The following is a 20,692-nucleotide window of genomic DNA, read 5'->3' as shown; positions in this document are numbered from 1 at the left end:
ATTGTGATATGGGATGGATAGATTTAGAAACCTTAGTTGATCCAACCATCCGAAAGAGGACATTCATATGCATGCCCCCAAATGATGCTGGATTAAACAGAGATGAGAGGGAAAAGATAAAGATATACCAAGGTCTTATGTATGACATGAAAAGAAACTGGAATCTTGGGAAGATAGCTATCATTCCAGTTATTATAGGAGTAACTGGAGTCATGAAAAAATAATTTCAAAAACTACCTGGCAAATATACCTGGTGAACCAAGTGCAAGAGAGATTCAAACAATTGCACTTAAAGTGATGGTCAGAATCTTAAAAAGGACGATTACATTCTTAAAAACAATCTCTCAGTTGAAATGTATGAAATAGCGAGTGATTGTTTGGCATGCCCCAGCGTTAGCTTGAACAAAATAAAAATGGAAAATTCATAGATGAATTCAACCAGGGCTATCATTCAAACACTACCGTGTTTGCATATATGGTTAAGTGGCAGTTTTAGTCATTTAGAACTGCTTTAAAGCTTTTCTGCTCACTCATTTTTCGACCAAATTTCAAGCAATTATTACAGTTTATAGATCACCTTCCCAGCTATATTGTGAAAAAAAAAATTCAATTTTCTTTAAAAGTTATGATGAATTTACTGGTGTTCAACATCATAAAAATTTGTACGGAGGTGAGTGACATTTTTTTATGACTGGTTTCCATAGCAGCCATGTCGCTTCAGTGACTAGTGTTGCTACTAAATCACCGCTCTCATGAAAAGAGAAGTAACAAGTGAAATAGAGAATGAAAGCAGACGAGTGCTGCATATTGTTTTACATATGTGTATATTATGTTTATGAGGGCAAAAAAATATGACTGAAATTAAAGAACAAGTGAATTTACTGGAAAACTGGAAAAATCATGGATTACAATAGAAAAATGCGAGCATTAAAAGTAATATAACTTAAAATATTACAGCATTAAGAATTTTTTTTTTTAAATTCAATTTAACATTATATTATAATCAATTCTTAATGCTGCAATATTTTAAGTTATAAATTTATTATATTTTTTACTAGAATATCTTGTCCTTTTCTTAAGCTTAAACATGGATGTTTAAACTTAACCATATTACTTTTCATGCTCGCATTTTTCTATTGTAATATAGATATGGCTAAGAAAAGGATCATCCCATTTTGATTAGGAGAGGAGCCAAGATCAAAGCTTGATGAACAATGCTTTAAGGAAGCTGAGTGGTCTCAGCATTAGCAACAAGTACAGGTTCCGCCATACAAAAGTAGAGCCACCTGACATCCATCTGTCAGGTATTGCTAGAAGACGGCTATTATACAATGTGAAATAATGGAGTTTGTAAATATCTTGACTGAAACATTTGTAAAAAGTTGAATATCGAATGTAACAGAAAGTCGTGGGAACATATTTACCAGAAAGAACAGTTGGAAATAAGTCGTACACCATCCACTATGACTATGCAATTTCTACAGCCATGTACTTAGAAAACGGAGCTATTGTACTTGATATAGTGATATCGGACAAAGAAGCAACCTTAGAAGTTATTGTCATCAATGATGTTGGGCTAAACAGAGTCGAGAGGGAAAAGATAAGAAATACCAAGGTCTTATGTACGATATGAAAATAAATTAGAATCTTAGAAAGATCACCATCATTTCAGTAATTATAGTAGCAACCAGATTCATGAAAAAAGAATTTAAAAAACTACCTGGTAAATATGCTCGGTGAACTAAGTGCAAGAGAAATACTAACGATTGCATTTAAAGGGACGAATCTTAAAAAGATATCTTGGTTGGAAAGTATGAAAAACGGATGAATGTCTGGCATCTGGTAGGATGCCCCTATGCCCAGCCAGAACAAAATAAATAAAAAAAATAAAAAAAACAATAAAAAGATGAGTAGTCTTGGCAATAACAACAAATGCAGGTTCTACCACACAGTAATGGATTGTGTGAGCTACCTGACACCCAACTGTAAGGTTCTGCTGGGGGTACAGCTACTACACAGCGCAACATAATGGAGTGTGTAAATATCTCCACTGGACCATCTGTAAAAAGTTGAATATTGAATGTAGCAGCAAGTCCTGGGGACTAGTGGATGAATGTCTAGCATCCGGTAGGATTCTCTGTCTCCAACTAGAACAAAATGAGAAAATAAAAAAATTTGGAAAAAAATGGAAAATTGCAAATAAAAGAGAAAAACTTAAAAAAAAAAAAAAAGAAAAGCAAAACAAAATACTGTAGCTATATCCACTAGATTATCTGTAAAAAATTAAACATCCAGTTATAGCAAGAAATCCTTGCAATATTTACTCGAAAGAAATGATTAATGAGTTGTGCAGCATCCACGACAGCTACATATTTAGAAAACAAATGTATTAAACCTGCCCATGTGATATTATGGGACATGATGGAGAGAGTAGCAATCTTAGTTGAAGTCAGTGTCTCTGATGATGCCGGCCAAAACAGAGTTGAGATGAAGAAGAGAACTAAATACCCAGGAATTATGTACAACATGAAAATGAACTAAATCCTTTCAATTTAAATCATTTCAGTATTCATAGTAACCACTAGGACCTATGTATGACATGAAAAGAAACTGGAATCTTAAAAAAGGTATCAATCATAACCAGTCATTAGAGGAGCAACTGGGCTAATGAAAAAGAATTTCAAAAACTATTTGGCGAATATACCCGGTGAACCAGGTGCAAGAGAAATACAAACAATAGCACTTAAATGGGACGGTTAGAATCTTAAAAAGATCTCTCGGTTGGAGTAACTAAACTAATGAAAGAATGTTTGGCATCCGGTAGAATACCCCATCCCCAGCAAAAACAAAGTGATAAGAAAATTAAAACAAAAATGGAAAAAGAATTTAGAAAAATTACCTGGCAAATACAAATACACCCAGTGAACTAAGTGTAAGAGAGATCCAAACAATTTCATTTAAAAGAATGATTAGAATCCGCAAGAAAAAAAATCTCTTAATAGGAGTCTCTGAAATAGCAGGTGAATGTCTGGCACCTAATAGGATGCTTCATCACAAGTAAAAACAAAAACATAAGAAAATTTTAAAAAGGAAGGAGCTTTGTGTGTAAACATTGTGATAAATCATTCAGAGTGTCAAGCCATTCGGCTCATCACATCAGGGGACATTCAAATCTTATGGGCTTGAATGACAATTATTGTAAAAAGAGTAGAGAGATGTATGTATTGCATTTAAATTATTGCATGAAAGTTCTACCAAAGATATCTTCATTCAAACTCCTCGGCCTAACCTTTACAGCCAACATGAATTGGAACAAATACTATAAAGACATTGCTAAGGCTGTTGCAAAGAAGGTGAGCTCCCTCTACCATGCTAGAAAACTACTCGCATCCGTCAATATCCTGTATCTCTACAAGTATTTTAATGGTGAATGCTCCAACGAACTACAATCCTTTGTATCCCATTCAACGTAAATATCCCTAACAAACCCGACAAATCCCACCCCTACACAGTAAAAATCCCTAGATGTAAGAAGGCTTCTACTCTAATAGTTTCTTCCCCAGAACTGCTAGACTTTGGACCTCCCTTTCAGGTTCCTACTTTCCCAATTGTACTGATATGCAGAAGTTCAAGCGTAATGTGAACAGACATCTTGCTGCTCAACTCCCTACATAATATCCCTGCAACTTATGTCCCCGATAGTAGCCCCTACATCAAAGTGGCACTCTACCTTGTTTGGGGTGAAAATGGAATTTAAAAAAAAAACACTTTTCATTCATGCATAGAGTATTGTTACCACATCTGGGCTGGTGCATCTATCATTAGTCCCTCTCTTAGACAGCATCCAAAAAGGAGTCTCCAATCTAATAGGTCTGCACTATCAACCCAGCTCCAACCTCTGTCCCATCACCGCAACATTGCATCCCTGTGCCTGTTTTATAAGTACTTTAATGGAAATGTGCTCTGACAAATTTGTAGCACTTGTACCCTGTGGACGTAAATATCTTCAACTAACCTGATAAATAGCAAAATCTCATCCCTTCAATGTGGAGGCCCTTAGATGTCTACTGTAATTTTTTCCTTCAGACTGCTAGACTTTGGAATTCTCCCCCATTTTCCTGCTTCCCAGATGTTACTAACCTGCAGAAATTAAAATGTAATGCCAACTGACATCTTGCTTCTGAACTTCCTACATAGTGTCCCTGTAAGCATGGTCCCACATACATCCAAGTGGTAATATGTTTTGTTTGGGATGAATAAGAATTTAAAAAAGAAAAAAAAAAAAGAAACATAGTAGTACTACCGCTTCAATTTCAATATCTCTGATTCTGCCTCTTACTGTTATAGTTTTAAAGCACACCATATACGAAACCCTAAACAAACTCAACTTGCAAACCAGTCTCACTTACTCATCCCACCTTTACAATAATCCATAGAGGTTTTCTTCTCAGGACAATATTGTAAACATTTCAAATGCTCAACAAATATAAACTCTGCAAGAAGTTGCCGAGTTGCAAGCGGTTCAGACTACACAGCCTGTACCAGGCATAAAGGTTATGGACATCCATTATTCAAGGGAGGAGAATAAAGCCTTTAATTCTGAAACTATGGTAGCTACAAACGACATTTCTCATGAAGATGTGAGCACTTTTGTATTTGAGGATCAAAACCAAATCTCCATGGAAGTTTCGTGCGGCTGCTCTTCAATCTTTCCTATTTCTATTTCTAATAGTAATTTAATGCTGGCCAATCATAGTTGTTCACGGTATGGTCAGACCTTCTTGAATGGTTCTATGTACATAGTCCACTTACGATCTTATCAACAAGATGTACCAATTATCAACATGGGTGGCAATGAGTGCTTTTTTTTTATTATAACTGTTGACAAAGACAAATTTGTGATGAACTTGACTTTTTGGTGACCTTAAGTTGAGTCAACTTTTAAGTTTTATTCTTCAAAGGGAGGTAACTCATAATTGTTAATATCTTTGTATCAATAAAATTATCTGACAAGATCTTGTGTGTTTGTTGCTTTTACATACTTTTGATAAATACACGTTGAATTTTTTTTTATTTACTATTGATCAAATATTTATTAAAATCAAAGTAAAGCAAGGGAAAGCCAAAACAAATAATGATAAAAAAAAAAACAAACATTTATTTCAAAACAATTGTAAATATGATTATATTTTGAATTAATTTTCTCTAGGTTCTCCTACCAGGCAACACTGGGTAATTTTTTGGCCTTTTGGCTAGAAACAAAGTGTAATATCTGTTCTGATACTACACTTCACCTTTTCTGTTCTTAATCAGTGGAGGAGAAATCCTTCTGGACTGAGGCAATTTTTATTTTTGTTCCTATCCAGAGTGCCCTTTATGGTGGGGCTGAATTTTCTTCATATTGAAAACTGACCTTGTGTGTAACTCTGTGCTTGTGGAGAGGCAAATAAATAGGAACACTGGGTAAATATAACTCTTTAAAAATAAAAGGACAATTTTGTCCTTTCGATTTATACTCTTATTTAGAGTAAGCTTTTTAAAATTTTTATTTTTTTAATTTTTTTTTTTTTATCCTGCTAACTTCTGAGGCAGTTTTTACAGATGTTTTTTTTTTCACCGGGAATAACCAAAAAAATATTGATCTAACTTGCATTTATGGTGTGTGTATGTATAAAAGGTTAGACAAATGATGACTCCAAATTTTTCTGCCATCATTTATTCAACCTTGATATGTACGAAGGCATGCTGCCTTGATTTGATTCAGTTTCAGAGTTCACTGTATTATTACTATTATTGCTCTTGGGTAATGCAAAGTTTCTTGTTTGCCTCTTCCCCTCTCTTATACAATAATTGTATAGAAGGACAACAGGCCAAAGAGAAACACTAATTCTCTGGATGTCATTTAACTTTTCTCAAATTTTGGAGGAACATTCATGACTCAGCAATTTCTTTTCACTACATGATAACGTTAAAAAGTCATTCTAAGTGTCAACACCCGAACTAATTCTGTTCCTGTTGATCCCTAAAGAATGTATTTTCTTTTTTGTTTTTAATTACATATTTGCCAGAGGCAACATCAAATAAGAGTGTGTGCATGTCTTGTGTAGTTTTTAATTTTTTAGTTGTATGTACACACACACACACACACACACACACAGGCATACAACGTTATGCTATCATATATACATAGATATATTTGTATGCATCGTAATATTTCTATTTTTAACTATAAATTTATTTGTAAGAGTTAGCTCCCCTGTCATTTTTTTTTGGTAGTTTTCTCCCTTTACATATGTATTATTGCTACACATTTAGGGACGAGTACAAATACATGTATGTACTGTAGAACCCTGGAATATGGCATTAAAAGTTAGTAAAAAAAAAAAATACAGTACAGTATATAATACACACGTATATAATCAAATAACATTATAAATAACACTGTAAGGCGGGGCAAATACCGTAAATCGTATTTGAAAAAATAAATACGGGAAGGGATTATCCAAATTCTTCAGAGACAACTGTTAAACACAAGACAGAAAAACACAACCGAAATAACAAACAAAAGGCTGATGGGAATTATGAATGAAAGTTTATTTATAGCAACACAAAAAAAATATGTAAAAAAAAATGCAATTGTTTTGATAGTTTAAAATGTAATGCGTGAAAGAAAATAAATTGTCTTTATCGAGAGAGAATATTCAAGTTAAATATATGCCAGACCTAAATACAACATTTTCGTATTGTTCATTGTCGTCTGCTCAGTTCAAAACAAAAAGAGAGTAAGGAAGAGAGAGGGAGGGAGAGAGATTTTGTTTCACTCACTGTCTTAGTGTCTTTCCTTCTGAAAAACTGGCTCCAAAATATCTTAAGCAAACGCCTTTTCAATATTCAGCGAATTCTTTTCCGTCTCATCCGGCTTCCTTTTGCAAAAACTTATTCCAAATACATCCGATGGACTCCTTTCCAATGTTTATTAAGCACGCCGTCCTCGGCTTTATCAACTGCAGTACTATGTTACTGCTGATATTACACCTGTTCGCAGTGTTGCCGTTGACGACTGCTTCGCTTGGTAGCGAGGGGCAGACTCTTTTTTTGTCTTTCGTAAGTGTGCAGGTTAAAACGCCCCCTCTCTCCATATATATATTTTCATCTCCCCCCTCTCTATACAGCCTGCCAGTGTTCGCTAGCTGGTTTCTTTCTTTCTTTCTCCTTTACTGTCAGCGCTCTTTAGCTATTCTCTTTCTTTTCTTCTTTTGTCTACTCTCTATATATCTCTTTACATCCTCTCTCGTTGTGATTATTTTTGACTGAGCGCAAATGACAACAAAATTGATGAAAATAAAAAAAAACAAACAAACTCCTATTCTCTCTCGATTTCGAACAACATATAAAAATAATTAATTACATTTCTTTTACTAAAAATGTAACAATATATATATATTACGTTGACGACACCTTTTGCCTATTCGACGAGATGAAAGCAGACGTTTTTTTATGTCCCTTAATAATGTTCATCCAGCTATTAAGTTTACGATAGACAAAGAAACTAACTCTACTCTTCCGTTTTTAGATGTTTTTGTTTCCAGGGCTTCTTCATGTTTTCTTATTTCCGTCTATCATAAATCAACATTTACTGGCCTCTATACATGTTGGATTGCATTTTGTCCTACAAATCAAAAATTCAATTTAATTAGGACCCTAACACGTAGGGCTTTAATGATTTCTTCAAAGGCCAAACTGGATGACGAAATTAAATTCATCACTAAGACTCTTTGCAACAATGGCTATACCTAAAGCATTGTTGAATTTCCCATTAATAAGAACGTTTCCAATTTTTATAAATCTAAAGAAACTGTAGTCAATAGATGTCCTGTTTATCTTCGTCTACCTTGGCTCAGTGATATCAGTGACTGATTTGCCAAGCAAATCTCTTTGTCTGTAAAATGGTCTTATTTTGCATCAAACCTATGTGTTGTTTTTTCAACTAGACCTATATTGTTGTATATTCGCGAAGATGTTCTCCTCCCTCCACAATAATAATTCTATTATTTATTTCTTTAAATATAATTGCAGTGCGCAATACATTGGGTGGGCATCACAAAGATTGGAATCTTGTTTAAAACAACACAAACCATCAAAAATTTGTTATGCAAATTTTTCACCTTCTGACGTTCTGAATAATACATATAGGTCTGCAATCTGCGAGCACCTTATAAATAACCATGTTTATGCCACAAACTTTAGTGTCGACATGTTCACAATCTTAAGCAGGTTGCACTCGCCTTTCAATTTAAAAAAGTCTTTGAGACCTTCTCTTTGTAAACAAAAAGAAAATCTTTTAGGGCTTAATGTGATTTCTATGTGATTCTTTCTCCATTTATTTATTTATTTATTTTTATTATATTTTTTTCTTCCCCCACCATATTCATGACCATTTTTTTTTTAAATTGCAATCTTTCCTTGATTTAGCTCCGTTGAACGAGGAAAGAAACCGGTTAGCTAGCTCTTTTTTCATTTTTATATTTTAAAATCAATGATGCTAATTTTTTTTTCAGCCATTATTTAATTTTGTACTCCCCCAAAATTATTCAAATATATATCTAATACACACACATTGATTCTGATAGCTTTTTATTTATTTTTTAGTTTTAATTTAGTATGATCTTGGACTTTCAGATTTGATTGTAAATTGGTTTCCATTTAGATTGAAGGGGCTCCATTCTGGAAATCAAAAACTAAGAGAGAGTATACAGAAGTCACCAGAAAATGCATCAGAGCACAGAAATTAGGAACCTGCAATTTTTGGAAAATCTACAACAGTGTAGTAAATAATGGGTAATCAAAAATTCTCCCACTATCCAACAATTATGAGGTTTTTTGCATGGCAACCGAGAAGGCTAATATGTTTTTCAGTTGGTTTACCTCCATATCCAGCAAACTGCTCCCTCCTTGACTTTTCTTTTGCAGACAGATGCCACACTAGAGGATCTGAAAATCATCCTTTCTCAGGTGCATGATATCATAAAAAACCTTGACACCTCAAAAGCATGTGGATCCGATCTCATCCCGGCTGTGCTATTAAAAAAAATGCTCCGCCGAGGTTACTCCAGTTTTCCCCAAACTTTACAATAAATGCCTTAACGGATCTTGCTTTCCTGACTTCTGGAAAGCTTCTTCTGTGGTACCTGTTTACAAGAATTCTGGCTAAAGAACTAACCCATTAAATTATCACACCATTAGCCTCCTCCCACTTTTCGCCAAAATATTTGAGTCCTTAATTAACCAAGCTCCAGTCCATCACCTTACAGATACTAAACTTCTGACCGATCAACAATATGGATTTAGACAAGCTCGTTCTACAGCAGATATCCTAACTGTAATCTTTGAACGTATATGCCATACACTGGACAAAACAGGGGAGGGTAGAGCGGTAGCCCTTGATATATCTAAGGCTTTTGACCGGATATCGCACGATGGTCTTCTCAGGAAAATCAGATCATACGGTATCACTGGACGAATACTTAACATAATTAAATTCTTCCTATGTAAGAAAAGAATCCAGGTTGTCCTTGACGGTTGTACATCAAAACAATATGATATAAATGCGGGGGTACTTCAGGCCTCTATTCTTGGACCTTTATTATTCCTGATATTCATAAATGACCTCCCTGATAAAATAGCCTCTGAGATGGGTATATTTGCTGATGACACCACGCTGTACAAGAGGCACGAAGGGAAAACAAATGACAACATATCTAAGGAAATGACAGAAACACTAGAGGAATACCTCCAATCTGTAGTGGAATGGAGACATAAATGGATGGTCACATTCAATGCTGCTAAGACTAAGCTTGTTTCCTTCAATAGTTTTTTTTTTATTTTTTTAATTACATTTTCACCCCAAACAAGGCACATTGCCACTTTGGTGTAGGGGGCTACTATCAGGGGAAACAACTACTGGGGTACTATGTAGGGACTTGGGCAGCAAGATGTTGGTTCACATTGCACTTGAACTTCTGCATGTCAGTACAGTTGGGGAAGCAGTGACCTGGAATGGAATTCCAAAGTCTAGCGGTTCTGGGGAAGAAACTACTGGAGTAGAAAGATCTTTTACATCTAGGGATCTCTACAGTGTGGGGGTGGGATTTTGCAGCTTGTCAGGTCTGTCGAGGGTGTTTACGTCATGGGGGCACAAGTGCTTGCAGTTCATCAGAGTATTTACCATTAAAATACTTGTAGAACAGGCAGAGGAATGCAACGTTTCGTCGATGGAACAGAGGCTGAAGCTTAGATGCCAGTTTAGGGCCTATCAGATTTGCGACTCTTTTGAACCTTGTCAAGGAGCGAGAGACTAGTAGCCGATGCATCAGCCCAAATATGACAGCAATACTCTATACATGGGCGAATGGTTGCCTTATAGAGGTACAGGATACTTTCGGGTGTTAGTAGTTTTCTAGCACAGTAGAGAGAGCCCACCTTCCTTGCAGCGGTCCCGGCAATGCCCTCGATGTAATTGTTCCAACTCATGTTTCCTGTGAACGTTAGGCCAAGGAGCTTGAAAGACGTACTCTCAGATAAAGAGTCGTTGGCCATTGCTATAGGTGGTAGAGAAGGTTTCTTGTAATTATTGAATGAAACTAGTTTAGTCTTGGCGGCATTGAATGTGACCATCCATTTATGTCCCTATTCCACTACTGATTGGAGGTCATCCTCTAGTGTTTGTGCCATTACTTTAGATATATGTTCATTTGCTTTCCTGTCGTGCCTGCTATAGAGTGTGGTGTCATCAGCATATATACCCATTTCAGAGGCAATTTTGTCGGGAGGTCATTTATGAATATCAGGAACAGTAGAAGTCCAAGGATAGATCCCTGGGGCACCCCCGCATTTATATCATATTGTTTAGATGTACGACCATCGAGGACAATCTGGATTTTTCTCTTATCTAAGAAGGATTTAATTATGTTAAGTATTCTACCAGTGATACCGTATGATCTAATCTTCCTGAGGAGACCCTCATGCCATACCCTGTCAAAAGCCTTGGATATATCTAGAGCTACCGCTCTGCCCTCTCCCGCTTTGTCCAGTGAATGGTATATGCGTTCAGAGATTACAGTGAGGATTTCGTAGCTAGCAGTTAGGTGTTTTTTCCAGTTACAAGAACTAGTTCATGGCGATTCGGAATTCGTATTCTGTATTTATAGGCAGACATTAAGGTCACACACAGAGCATAGCATCCACTCAGGAAAAATAGCCCTAGTATCACAGCTAAGATACTGCATATTTCAGTTACGAATAGTGAAAGTTAAATTGGGCGGCACTTTTTTTTTTGCACCTTACCATGGCTGTTAATATTAAGTATCGTACTTAAATAAAGTTCTTCTGTCATCTAAATAAGCTTAATAGGGATTCCCCCTCCCCACTACTACGTCGATGTGACATGGTTAAAAGAAAGAAAAATTTGTCAGGAAATTTTTTTAAAATAAGTGAATCAAGAATGGTCAAGATGTGTGAGAAATAAAAATAAAATAAAATGACATAGAATGATATGAGCACAAACGAAAAAAAAGAGGGTTAGATTTGTTTGGCTTAAAAAAAAATAAATAAATAAAATAAAATAAAATAAAAATTAAAAAAGAAATACCTGGATTAGAACCCAGGCGTGGAGCAAACCCTCTCAGTGGTGACGGACCCAGTAGATCTTTCCAGATCATCCATCTAGGAGAAGGAAAACTCTGAAACTAAACCAAAAAGGAAGGGAGGCCTCTTCAGTCTTGGATGACAACCTTCCTAGAGCTGGTGACTCAAACAAATTACCAGTTTGCAAACCTAAATTGCTTAAGGAGTAGATAGGTTCTGTCTATCCCCCGGCTTCCATACTCCTTCTCTGCCTATTAGTCAGGCGCAGAGATACTATCACAGTGATTCGACAGAAACACCCAGTGGTAGATCTTGTTTCTTGTCTAGGGCAATGAACGCCATCTCCCCACTCCCGACACACCCCACCCCTAAAGCTGGACACTTGAGAGTGCTTGAGTACCATATATGCCTGAGCAATTAGATTGGGTTGACCTTCCTCTGATGGATTGAGGGTACCGGATTGACAGTTATTGGCTGCTGTTTCCGACTGGTAGTACAGAAGCCCTAACTCTTTGGTAGCACTTAGAGCGGCTGCTCCATCAACAGTTGTATAATATCAGGATGTTTGCAGTGCCATGTCGCGCATGGAAAGGGACCCTGCACTCATCCCCGGTGGGCTTTCCTGAAGCCACAATCCTAGTTGATGGAGGGTCAGCTGATGGTCTACTTGTGATGCATGTGTGATACTCTGCATAACCTCCTGTTCGGCTCCCCCTAACCTAACTGAAACTCGTTAAAAAATATGATGACAGTACAATCTAAAAATAAGCTTAAACCAGGCTTAGGGTCAAACAAATCCAACAGAAAGTGTGCAAAGAAAAAAATGTACTTAGCTAAAATTACATCTTTGAGGTGTGGGTTCTTCGGCCACCGTGCTAATGACACTAAGGAGTTCTACCCTTTCTATCCTAGGTCATTGGAGTGGGGGGGCTCACTTTACATTTGGGGTCGTCTAGTAGGAGCTTCCTCTTCTTTTTTAAGGAGAAGGAAAGAAACCAATATTCTGCTTATATATTTTGAATAGATTTTGAACGTCGTCACATTTAAATTTTACAACATTTACTTGGCCAGGCATGAATTAAATTAAAAACTGAGTAATGGCAATTAGGCTGAAAAGAAATACGCAATCTGGAATCAAGACAATTTCTTGCCTGAGATATTTACCACGAGTAACCTTCTCAACTACCAATAGAAATGGCTAAATATACATTACCTGAAAGTAATTCTTTTAAACTCATGGCCTAACGTTCACAGGGAACATGAGTTGGAACAGATACATTGAGGGCATTGCCAAGGCTGCTGCAAAGAAGGTGGGCTTTCTCTACCGTGCAAGAAAGCTACTTACACCTGAAAGTATTCTGTACCTCTATAAAGCCACCATTCGCCTATGTATGGAGTACTGTTGTCATATTTGCATCTGCTGCTACTTTCTCACTCCTGGACAGGGTTCAAATGAGACTCGCCAACCTGATAGGTCCTGAACTGTCCTCTAAGCTTCAACCTCTGTCTCATCGATGAAATGTTGTATCTCTCTGCCTGCTTTACAAGTATTTTAATGGTGAATGCTCCATGAGCTACAACGTAGCTCATTGACGTAAATACCCTCGACAAACCCGACAAGCAGCTAAATCCCACCCCTACACAGTAAAGATCCCTAGATGAAAAACGCCTTCTACTCCAATAGTTTTTTCCCCAGAACTGCTGGACTTTGGAACTCCCTTCCAGGATTCTGCTTTTCCAACGCTACTGACATGCAGAAGTTCTAGTGTAATGTGAACAGACATTTTGCTGCTCAACTCCTTACATAGTATCCCTGCAACTTATGTCCTTGATAATAGCCCCCTACTTCAAAGTGGCAACTGTGCCCTGTTTGGGGGTGAAAATGGAATAAAAAATAGAATAAAAAGTAATGGGATGATACATAAAGAGATTGAAGATTAGAAAAGAGTGGAAATTTAAAATCTAATTTAAAAAATAGTTATTTAATTTTAGGAGAAGAGAAAAAATTATATAATCGTATAAATGTGGATTATCCTCCTTTGTAGAGCTCATGTGACCAGAATTCAAGAATGTACAAAAAAAATGAAAGAATAGCAGATGAACTGAGGAAAGGGATTTAGTTTTAACAAAGAATTTGACATCTAGGCGACAATTTATTTGGAGACATTGAAATTTAAACAACCCAGATTCTATAATTAACAATTTGACCAAACTTCATGACACCATCAAGGATTTATTCATTGATTAACTTTTTGGGTTAAAGTTCCTTGAATTGTAGTGTTCAACTGTACAGCTTTCTCTGCTTGAACACCTTTCATTTGGCCTCTTTAAAAAGGAACTGAATTTTTGTAACTCGTGTTGACCCAAAGAAGCTGTTTTGATCTTCCAATGACAACTTGTTCGGGTAAGAGTTGAGAATGAGAATCTGAGTAGAGACTCCTTATTCCTATCCAGTCATATGTACAGCTAAGGTGGTGGCCAGTTGAGCAAGGATGCTGAGGGTAAGGAAGTCTTTTAGGTAATACTAGCAAGGGGTACCCGGCGTTGCGTTGCCCAGGTGTTTGGAGGCAACTCCGGGGGGGGGGGATTAAAAAAAAAATGTTTTGGTAGGTAAGTATGAGGATCGAACCTGAACCGTTGAGGCAAAGTTGTAAATTAAAGTGTGAAAAAAAATAACGTGCGACGTTAACCATTGTCCCACCACGAGATGCTAATGGAAACACGTTTGAATTTATTTAATTACTTGGATTTGGCAGGTGCCCGTTTTAATGAGTTAATGAGGTCAAGTTTGACTGCGGGATAGTATTCATTTACTGCGGAACGCTTTTTTTTTTTTCAAGATGTTATAGGAAAAAGACTAATCCACATGCGGCGAGCGACAAATGTTGAATATTTATCTTCACGAAATCGAGCAAATTAAATAGACAGGTGAGCTTTGTTGTTAACTGTGAGATATTACGATTTATATGTGATATAAAAAGTTTTAAAAAGTTGTGAAATGACCGACCGCTTCTCTGAAAAAAGCCTTTTGTAGACATACAGAAAAAGCGAACACACATACATACATACATTTTCGCTTTTATATTTATAGATTTTGTCATCATCATCATCCAAAAGTTTCACACACTGTCCCTGGAATAATGCTGTGCTTTGACAAATTTCTTCAAGTCCCACTTGAGACTGAACAACATTTATGTGCACACGGCTGATGATCTTCTGTGAAAATTATAATTCTAACTCCTCATCTCCACACATCTTCTGCTCTCTGTTCCTCACTGGTGGAACAAAGATTCTATACACAAAATGCAAACAATGTTTAGAAACTTGGAATGCATCTTTTTTTCTTTTTACAAGGTGGTCACCACTTATCAAGGCCCGGAAGCCACTCAGGGATAAGGGTTATTGTAAGTACAGTACGTTAGTGAGGATATTTAAAGTGTCTACTTAAGGGGGCGGTTCATCAGGAATTTGTTTACGTTGGACTTGAAGACATCCAAGTTGTAGTCAGGAAGGAAGCAGGCAGACAGAACAGAGTTCCATAGGTGTGCAGTTCTAAGAAAGAAGCTTTGTTCATGGAATCTACGTTTTGATTTAGGCATAGATAAAGAGTGGGGAAAGTTTTTGACAGTGGATTCCGCTAGACGGGTGTTTTTTGTAAAAGATTGGCGAGGGGGGACCAGAGATTGGAGTTCAGACGAGCACCTGCCATGGAAATAACGATAAAACAAAGATAGGCTTGCAACGTCTCTTCTATGGGAGAGAGGTTGCAGAGAAGAAAAAAGAGCAGCCACAAAGTCGATTTTGTGCTCTGTCAAGGCAGGATAGACTGTTTTTAGCAGCTCCTGCCCAGATATGGCAGCAGTATTCCATTCTTGGACGTACTTGGCATCATATTTGTTAAATCTATATATAGTTGAGTTTTTTTTTTTTTCTCACTCTGACATTGATATTAAAAGCCTACTTTTTCTATTTAAAAATTATTAAAACAAACTTTTTAATATACTCAGTCATGAATATGCGAGCGGCTTTATGAAAGCTACCTAATTTGCATATTCCTTTGAAAATTGAGAGTTAATTACTTTTCATGATATTTTATTAAATGATTGGTTTCATTTAACTATCACGCAGAATTCTATATATGCATAGTTTCTACATTCTGTATAACTGAATAGGATTAAAGATGAAAACATTCTAGCACATAAATATACATATATATATATATATATATATACATATGTATATGTATGTATATAAGATATGAGAGCATCTTAAACACTTAGAAAAAACAGAAAATAAAACTGTTTAAATCATTAAAATTTACAATTTCTTGTAACAAAACGAATAAATATAATATTAACCTAGATTTTATTCTGTATATATCCTCCTTCGGCTTCTATCACTGACTCAATTCGAGTTCGAAAGCGGTGGTTTTTCTGTACTCCATTGTTGGATGTATTGCTTCCATCAGAGAGGATTTTGTGTTATGAGGATGCTATTAACCTTCTTTTCAACGACGCCCAATACGATTATGGTTTGGTGAGTTAAGAGGCCATAAGTTTGGTGTGACATGATCATGAAAATTCTCAGCCATCTAATTTTGGATTTTGAGAGCTTTATGGAATAGTGCCGAGTCTTGTTAGAAGACATAAGCTCTTCCATTAGATGCGTTGCCTATCGAAGGTTTGGTTTGAAGAGTCTCAACATAGACATCTGTATTGACTATAAGGCCCTGTGGAAAAAAAAAATGAGGAGGCATGATGTGGCCTTCACTGCTAACAACACCGCAAACCATCACTTTTAGAAATCTTGCAATTTCTGAATTGCTATGTTTCACGTTGGTAGACACAGTGTGTCTTTTCATTTCATTAATTATAATAGTATCTTTCATGAGATCTTCTGAAAGCAAACAAAACATTAATTAGTATATTTTTTATTTAAACTAGTGGTGGTGGTGTTGGCTAGCTTTGCTTGCTCATAAAATATGCTTAAATATGATATTTTAATTTATCCAGATTTCGTATACATTATTATAGTTGTGATTTCAAAAGTAAAAAAAAAAAAAAGTATTTGGGTGCCATCAGCTGGAATCAAAACCAAAAGCAAAACTGTAGCATTCAAAGCTTGTGACATTACCAGTGTACCAACATGTATATAAACTGATTAAAAATCAAAAATGAGCCAAGATGAATGTACAAACCGTATGATTTTTTTTTTTATTTTTAATCTTTTTTGACCTGTTGAAAACTATTTTAACTGGCTAAAGACCCTTAAAAGAACGATTCATAAAAAATCCAATCATTTGAAGCCCCTGGCACCCTCTGCAATTTTTAGTTTTGGAAGAGATATAGTTTGAAAATATGGAGACAGATAGACAGACATATCGCCTTTTATATATTAGATTACAAAAATATAAGTGTCCTCAAATACCTTATATATAAGTGACCTCGTCAGTGTTTGTGCAAAAAATCTTTATAAAACTTCTCTTTGAATATTTGGTCTACAAAGTTGAAATTTGATATCTAGGGTATTTGGACCTGTTGCACACTTTAGATTTGTTTTTTAACCGGCAAAAATTGCTGCTAAGGAGATCAAAATTGGAAAAAATATTTACCTTGGCTTGGCATAAGTCGACTATACTCTTCTTTTTTTTTCTTTTTTTTTTTGGCGCATGCCGTAATTAAAAGTTATACCAAATCAATTTGACATTAAGCATTCATTCTAAGTCAATAGGCTGTAATTTTTGTCAGTTTTTAATGGGCTAAAATATTTAGTTTTTTTTTTTAAATAAAAATCACATCCAGATTTTCTGCTGTGTTTAGTTCCTCTCCAAGGACTGATCAGGTTTAGAGGTGAAAAACAGAAAATTCGGCTTCAACAGTCTACTGAATAGCAAAGGGTTTCATTTTTTTCTTTGGAAATATTCTTGTATCTCTCTCTTTTTTTTTTTTTTTTTTTTTTTCCCATTCATCCAGAGAATAAGAGATGCTTTAATGCAAGTAAGTATAATGTGCTGTACATGATGAAAGAGTCCAATTAGACTTTTGTAATGTATGACCTCCAATCTGTAGTGGAATGGGGACATAAATGGATGGTCACATTCAATGCTGCCAAGACTAAACTGGTTTCCTTCAATAATTACAAGAAACCTTCTCTGCCACCAATAGCAATGGCCAGTGACTCCCTGTCTGAGAGTACATCCTTCAAACTGCTTGGCCTAACGTTCACAGGAAACATGAGCTGGAACAATTATATTGAAAACATTGCCAGGGCCGCTGCGAAAAAGGTAGGCTCTCTCTACCGTGCTAGAAAACTATTGACACCTGAAAGTATCCTGTACCTCTATAAGGCCACCATTCGCCCATGTATGGAGTATTGTTGTCACATTTGGGCTGGTCCATCTGCTACTAGTCTCTCGCTCCTAGACAAGGTTAAAAAAAGAGTCGCCAATCTGATAGGCCCTGAACTGGCATCTAAGCTTCAACCTCTGTCCCATCGACGAAACGTTGCATCCCTTTGCTTGTTCTACAAGTATTTTAATGGTGAATGCTCTGACGAACTGCAGACACTTGTGCCCCCACGATGTAGACACCCTCGACAAACCCAACAGGCAGCTAAATCCCACCCCCACACAGAGATCCCTAGGTGTAAAAGATCTTTCTACTCCAGTAGTTTCTTCCCCAGAACCGCTAGACTCTGGAATTCCATTCCAGGTTCCTGTTTCCCTAACTGTACTGACATGCAGAAGTTCAAGTGCAACGTGAACCGACATCTTGCTGCCCAAATCCCTACATAGTGCCCCAGTAGTTGCTGCCCCTGATAGTAGCCCCCTACACCAAAGTGGCAATGTGCCTAGTTTGGGGTGAAAATGTAATAAAAAAAAAATTAAAAATTAAAAAAATGTACAGTGAAACGATTTAACTTATATTCTGGAAAGTTTAAAAAAAAACATTTGGGAACGTTAAAAAAATAATCCCTTATAGCTTAGAGAAAACTGATATGTTTATGTGGGATAAAAACCTCAGAAAGATGAAATCAAGATAGAATTATGTTTCTGAATTTTTGAGATGATGATTGATAATTATTATTTGGATTATTAAGACTTCTGATCTCATCTTGACTGTCATTTCCACAACGTTTTACCCAATGTAACCTCCGACCATCTTCAGGTGTATCTTGCTAAACTCGGCATTTGGCACAAAATTTCCAACAAAATCCTTTATTTAATCCACAAGGGTAGCATGCTCTAATTCTACCAGTTATGACCGGGCAAAAGTCCTACGTAATTTGCAATTGTATTCTGAATATCACTCGCAAATTGTAAGCGACACTCTTCTAGAGGTTGAAGGTTCAGTCCTCAGTACTGGCTACAATTGCGATTTTACTGTATATTGTATATAATTTTGTCTACTCAAATGATTTTGTTGGAACACTTCAGCTGAAAATATCAAACTTCAATTGTAAAGACAATTGAAACATACAAGATTAAGAATCTTTTTTTCTTCTTTTTTTTTTTTTTGCAGTATTTAAAAAGAGAAAAAAGTCAGCATTATTTTTTTTTTTTTATTAAAAATCTTATTTTATTTCACCCATTTTTTCTTCTAATTGATAATGCCAGAGTATACAAAATAGTTTTGTCATAAAATTTTGAATGGTTTTAAAAAAGAAAAAGATATTAAAAAAAAAAAAACAATAAAAAAATGAATAACAATTCTTCCCAGTCACCAAAATATTAAAAAAATAAATGTGCCTCTTTTTTTTTTCAAATCTCCTTTTATTAACAATTGTGGGAGATCGAATATAGATACAAACCAATGACAAAAGCAGTTGTAACCAATAGTTCAAAGGTTTATTTTACAAAATAATTTTAAATAAGGTCTTAAGAAAGAAAAAAAAAATTGGACGGTGAAAATATACATAAAAATTCAAAGCACCAAAAAAACGTCATGGATTTTTGTGGTAGATTAGACTAGTCGTTCTCAATCTTTTTACCCCCCCCCCTCATTCACCAGAATGATCATCCAACCCCCTCCTTTTCCAAGATTGACCGACTCAAAAGATAAAATCCAAATATCCATAACTAGCACGCACACATGGTGTTACCAATAAATGAAAAAAGATCCGTATCTTCCTGCTCTCAGCCCCAATACATTTATATTTTAAATTTAATTTTCAAGTTATAAAGTAGATGCAAACCCCCATTATTCTAAGATCTTTTAATGCAAAGTTAATACCAATATTTTATTTTGAATGTTCTTTGATGTTAATATAGAGCTTTGTTTTCAATTGCTTCTCTGGACACAAAAATAATGACATTACAAATAGGTATTGGTGTAGGGAACCATTATTTTATTTTTTTTGTTTTTACTTTAGGGTGGCAAACTGTCATGGGAGATAATTCATTTGTAGATTTTTTTTCATTTTAATGATTTTTTTTTTTCATGTTAAACATTAAAACAAAAATCTAAAATGAAAGTATGAAATAAAATCGGATAAATTATTTTTAGGGTGCTAAATTGGTATAATTTTATGAAGCCAACCATCTAACATGTGGAATAAGTCTTGCATATAAATTTAATGATCTCCCTTTCCATTTTTTTGTGATAATTTAGTGAGAAAAAAATGGTTAACTTTGAGTGTTAATAAATGTTTTTTTTTTTTTTTTTTTTTTTTTTTTTTAAATTTTCATTTCGAAACAAATAAAAAAATCTTAGTTTATTCCAATGGAAAAATTGTTTTCCTTTAACTTTCTAAAAAAAATATTTTTAAAATAAGTTTGTACATAGTGTGCACTACCTCTGGTCTACCTAGAAAATTAATTGTATAAAATGTGTTAAAACTTGTCGTTCCATTTTGTCTTTCAGATATATTTGTTATATTTTCACATACAACTTTGGAAAAGGAGGCCTTTTGATAGACATAATGTGATGTTGAAAATAAATCACTGTTTTTTTAAATGGCTGGGACAGATAGTACAAATACGCCCAGATCAGATCTAATTTTAAAAGATTTAATGCTTAGTAAATATCCTTTTTACCATTAATTGAATACA

The 20,692-nt window shown here is 35.5% G+C and overlaps 1 protein-coding gene across 1 annotated transcript in view; it reads left to right on the top strand.

Moving 5' to 3' along the window:
• Positions 1–898, top strand: part of LOC145277366 (uncharacterized) — a 10,791-nt gene extending 9,893 nt beyond the window's left edge. Inside the window, exon 2 of the mRNA XM_080128792.1 lies at positions 1–898. This exon is cut by the window's left edge and continues 1,152 nt beyond it. The gene's annotated coding sequence lies outside the window, so the exon portion shown is untranslated.
• Positions 899–20,692: the final 19,794 nt, after the last annotated feature.

Source organism: Euprymna scolopes, chromosome 1 (assembly GCF_053919585.1).
Source record: "Euprymna scolopes isolate OS-2025 chromosome 1, ASM5391958v1, whole genome shotgun sequence".
NCBI classification, from domain to species: Eukaryota; Metazoa; Mollusca; class Cephalopoda; order Sepiida; family Sepiolidae; genus Euprymna; species Euprymna scolopes.
The sequence above is the reverse complement of the archived record's forward strand: the minus strand, read 5'-3'. Positions and strand labels throughout refer to the sequence as shown.